Below are 6000 nucleotides of genomic sequence, written 5' to 3' on the forward strand. Positions count from 1 at the left end.
GCCAGCCTCGGAGATCGTTCCTTCTCCACCTCGTCGAGCCGAACCTCCACCTCCATCGGTCTCTTCAAATGCAGAAGGGGGACCTTCTCAACCAGTTGTAAAGACACTCTCTTGAGGTGCTCAGGTCCTTAGCCACTCTCTAGAGTGGAACCATTCAATTAGGGGCAATCCTGATCTAGCTAAGGTCCTGGGCGCCACCATCTGTTTTTAAGAAGATCAGAATAGATTGGCCCTAGATAGCATTGACGATCTCTTGGCTCAGATGATGAGCTTGGGTTTGGAGACTATTGCAAACCAACACATAATTAGAGAGAAGGCCCATCTCTTGCGATAGGAGATTCTGAAGGCGGTCCAGGACGCAGCTTTCACCAAAGCCCAACTCTCAATTGCTCAGGACCACATCGCCCAGGTAGAAGATCGGGCGAAGTCTTATGAGGAAAGGATTGCTGAACTAGAGCGAGAACTTGAAGACTCTCGGGCCTACCGATTTTCTGATGTCACTCGACTTACTGAAGAGATCAGGGTGAAAGAAAAAGAGGCCTTGGTGAGGGAGGCTGGTGCTTACGTGAATGCCCATGGCGATCTTTTAGCTGAGCTAGTGAAGCGCTATCCTGAGGAAGATTTCTCTTGGATGAAGGATCTCATCTCGGGAGCTCAAGAAGATAGCGAAGAGGAGCCTGAGGGAGAGAGGGGGAATGATGAAACTGAAAATGTACCTAAAGAGCAGGTTAGGAGAGACCCTCCTGCCGAATGACTTGTATATTTTATTTTGAAATGAATCTAAGTCTTTTTTTTTTCATGTTCAATTTCTTGATGAGATCGGAAAACATCCAAAACAAATTACCTGAGTACTTAATCAATTGAATACAGTTGAACATTAAACCTGAGACTGGTTATTAATCATAAAACATCAAGCCACTTTAAGAGATCGGAAAACCATTACACGTGAACATGAGATCGGATGGTGCTGTGATTGAATATCGACTGAAACCTTTAAACATTTGAAGAGTGATTTGGTAGAATTGTAAAGATTTGAAAATGACTTGAGCTTATTAGGGTCAGAATCATTATTTAGAGATTAGATAAAACCTTAGCTTTGCTTAGAGATTTTTGAACAATTTGAGCGAAATACGTGAATGTAAGATCCAGCTATTCTGAGGACAAACCATTGCTGAGTTCAGAAAGGCAACCTATGATCTGGTCATTAGTTAAGAATGGTTAACATTAAGGTGGAAAATCCATTCAAGAAAGCATTTGAAATTACAACTTTAAAAGGAAATTATATATTCAGTTGTGCATTTGAGGGTCGACCAAAATATGGTTTCTACAAGAGCCTTGAAGAAAATACAATCCTGAAACCAAACTGCTCTTCATGAGTACCATAGAGCCCTTGCACACTTTGAGAACTCCATTCTCTGCATGGTATCTGAATCCATGAGAGTCAAGTGTCTCAAGAGAAATCAGGTTCCTCTTTAGTCCTGGAACATGCCAACACTCTATAGTTCTGACAACGCCATCAAATATCCTCAATCTGATGTTACCAATTCCTTCAATAGATAATGCACGATCATTGCCTAGAAACACCTTGCCACTCATCTGTTTGTAAGTGACAAACTAGTTTCTGTGTGGACACATGTTATAAGTAGCACCAGTATCAAGAATCTAGGAATTTTGATACTGATCTAAACTCATGGATAAAATTTCTCCAGCAATGTCATCACCGTCAAAATCAATAAAACGATCAACCATATTCGCAAAACTTTCTATTTGCTTTCCCTTTTTATTTTTCAACTTGGGGCAGTTTCTCCTATAGTGACCTTGCTTTCCATACTCAAAACAGTAGGCCTTTTTCATTCTTGACTTAGAACTGGCCTTACATTTCTTCCAGCTTGAAGAACCCTTCCTTGAATGTGTTCTTCCCCTGCTCACCAAACCTTCCCCTTAAATCTTTCTCTATTATCTAAAAATTTCTTTTTTAACTCATTCAATTTTAGAGAATTACTAACATCATCTAGTGAAATCCGTCTTTACCATACAACAGAGTATCAATAAAAGTTTCATAGGAGGGTGGCAAAGAGCATAACACAATAAAGGCCTGATCCTCACTATCAATCTCAATATCAATATTGTTCAGATCCATAATGATTGAATTGAATTCATCCAGATGTTCTTTAATGGGCGTACCTTCGTTCATTCTTAGATTATAAAGTCTTTTCTTCGGATACAGGCGGTTGGTCAGTGATTTGGCAGAGTATAACTCCTCTAATTTCTTCCATGCCGCAGATGCTGAGCTTTCACCAGCAATCTCGTGTAGGATATTATCAATTATGCTAATGAAAATCGCACTCAAGGATCTCTCATTTAGATCAGCCTTCTTTACCTCTTTCATACCTTTTGGAAAGTTATACTCGATTACCTTCCATAGACCTTGTAGGATCAAGGAAGATTTAATTTTAATCTTCCACAGACTAAAACTTGATCCACCATCAAACTTCTCCATCTCATACTTCGTTAAAGATGACGCCATCTATAAACCCTAGGTTTTTCGCACAAAGTTCTGATACTAGTTTGTTATAACAAGCACAAAAATCTAAGGCACACACACAAATCGCACAATCACACAGTATTGAAAAGAGAAGAAGAATAACACAGGATTTAACGTGGTTCAACCGTAAGGTCTACATCCACGGGCAAGAAAAGAGAAAAAAGATTCCACTATAATGAAAAGAGCAAGATACAATCAATCAGAACTCTCAAACCCTAACATCAGTGTGTTTTCCGAATATCTCACAACTCTACCACAAAGGGTAGAATATTACAATATTTATACTGGTCCATAGCACAGGGGCATTGCCCCCGCATCTCCAAGGAGATTAGTGGTGGGCTTCAGGCCTAGGCCTATCAGCCTGTGCCCTCCGCTACCACTACAGATCTTACTTTTTATCCTGATCGGGTCACAGCACGAAACTTTCGGATCGGGTCACAATTCGAGTCCATGAAAAAATATATATCCAAAATTCAAGCCACAAAAAATAACAATTCTAATCCAGGATATTATGGGGTGGCTTTCCCTAGCAAGGAGCTATCCATTTACAACAAAAAGGAAGGGGAAAAAAAGATAGTATGTAGGTTATTATTTTGCTTTTGGTTATTCAAGCTTCTTTTATGGAACAAGAGCTCAACAACCATATAAATCCTTTTATTTAATTACCTATACGTAGAGAGTATATAAATTCCATTTAAAATACCAAAACCTAAACACAAGCCATCTTAATTTCAATATATATAAAAAAGTAACAATGAAAGCTAAAAAAATTGTTGAACATTATGTCTTTCTCAATAGTCAAGGGACTAAAATGTGGTCAATGGAGGATAAAGCACTAATAATGTTAAAGAAAAATCAGGGACGAAAATGCTTATAATGATAAAATCTCTGAGATGAAAGTGTTTATTGTTAACAGTGCAAGTTGAGAACAATAGATGAAGGGATGAAAGTATATCATAGAATCAAAACTTAAAGACTAAATAATACATTTTTCAAGATACCAAGATTAAGTCATTAATTGTGCTAAATGCATCGACTAAATAGTAACTTTACCTTACAAAAATTTTTCTTTACCATTTTAGCACTCTGTGGTTTGTGTTTTGGATTTGCTTTTATTAATAAGAGTGGAGAGACAAAGAAAGGGAGAGAGCCCATTAAGAAGATGAAGACAAAGAGACTAAAGAGAGAGAGAGAAGGAAATAAAAGACAAAGCGAGAGACATGAAAGGAGGAAAAAGTGTAGAATAAAGGGGATACTTTTGACCTTTCATGTTTTGTTAACAATAATTTCTCTTTGATTTGAATAGAAAGATGATTTTGTTGATAAAATTAAGCTTAAGGTACCAATGAGTTATAGCTCAGTGGTACTTGAGTCATTTCCAGGGCTGTTAGTAGGGGTGAACATTCAGTTAATCGAACTGAACTGAACTGAATTTTTAATTAATTGAATTATTGGCCGACTTTAAAAATATTAACCAAACCGAACCAAAATTGAGAGAAAATCAAAATTAGCTAAAACAGAAAATATTCAGTAGATTATTGATTATAACCAAATTAACTGGAAATATATATATATATATATTATTAATTATTTAATAAAATATTATTAAAAATATATTTATATTATTTTTTATTTGTAAAAAATAATAATTATAAATAATATAATATTAATAAAATTATAATTAATATATTACTTGATTGAAATTCAGTTATTTCAGTTAGTTTGGTTACCAAATCAAAGGTAACTGAACCGATAATTGAAAACTGAAAAGTTTTATTATTACTAACCGAGAACTGAACTAAACTAAACTAAATTTACTCTTACTAAAATAACCGAATTTCATCAGTTCGGTTCGGTTATTCGATTATAGCTAAATAATGCACATCTCTAGCTATTAGGTCTTGAATTTGAGTATCAGTTGGAACTAAATGTACCAAAAAAAAAAAAAAACTTGGGGTACTAAATTATTTCATTTTCAAATAAAAGGAATTAAATTATAGTAATTATCAACTTTCAAGTGTATGCTTGTAAATTACCCATTCAAAATCAATCAAGATCAAAAATGAAAAATAATGAGAGCTAAATTTATCAAGTCCAAACAATAGCTAGATTTGCTAAGTCCTATACAATCTTCGAAACATTTCAAAATATTGACTCTTATAACTCTCTTAATAGCCATGCAAGGAAGATGAGTGCTATATAACCTACCATTAGCATGAATAATATCTATTAAATATTGATATTTTGATGCCTTATAGCCATAATGTAATTAATATCACATTTTTCAATAAAAATTTTCAATATCATTAGGAATTTCTTGAAGTCAATATTAATAAAGGAACTTAACAAAAATATATTTCCCTTGATCTAAACACACACGCTGATTGAGCAGCCAAATTAACACAGAAAGGAGGGAAAATTGTGTGGCAAAGATTTATGTAGAAATATTTCAAAGCCATTTGTATTGTAAAATTCATAATGGCCTGATTGAATATCTAATGGAAAGTGTTGATATCTTAAAGGTGGATATATCCACAATATTGTTATTACAATATATAGTATTAATGTGCGTTGCACATTGTTAATTAATTTGTATTCATTAACATACTTGCAATTTGATTTTTTATGTGTAATTTTTTGTTATTTTATTAATATTGATTTTTAATAACAAATTAAATTTAGTCTTTTATTATTACCATAACAAATTATCGCGACTATATTTTTTTTCCTAATTAAAATGGTTTCTATTTTTTATTTTTCTTATACGTTGAGTTGTTAATCCGTTAAATATGAAAATTCCTAAAATTATAGTATTGGTATTTTTAATATTAAACTTTTTAAAATTTTAAAATTAAAAATTAAAAAATAACTTTTGGCTAAAAAATTCCTCAAAGTAATAAAAGTAATTATTATTTTTGTATATATTTTTTAAAAAATATTGTAAATCAGTAGATAATTATCACAATCTATAAAATATGAATAAATGTTGTTAAAAATTTAATTGCAATTAAATAGACAAGAAATGGATAGAAAATGTAAGAAAATGGACTTATGACATCATAATGATGTCATTAAAACTCTCCCAACCAACCCAATGTTGACACAATGCATAAACTTATTTAAAAGAGATAAAATGAGTTGAAAAATGAAAGAAAATCAGAACCTTCTCTCTTCTTCTTCTCCTTGCCGTGACCTATCCACCATAACCACCATTAGCAAGCTTTTTCAAGCTTGATTTCACCAACTTCTACCCAACAAAACCCTAACCTAGCAACACAAAAAAGCATTCTTGCATCTTGGTGACTCTTTTGGGAGCAAAAAGACAAGGAAAATAAGAACCCTAGCAAGTGGGGAAACTTCACTCCATAAAGGTTAGTGACCTAACCTTAGTTTTCACCTTAAATTCATGTTAAGGACTATGTATGAGTGTTAATTACAAAGAAAATTTGTTGAAT

Source organism: Hevea brasiliensis, chromosome 14 (genome assembly GCF_030052815.1).
Source record: "Hevea brasiliensis isolate MT/VB/25A 57/8 chromosome 14, ASM3005281v1, whole genome shotgun sequence".
Lineage (NCBI taxonomy): Eukaryota > Viridiplantae > Streptophyta > Magnoliopsida > Malpighiales > Euphorbiaceae > Hevea > Hevea brasiliensis.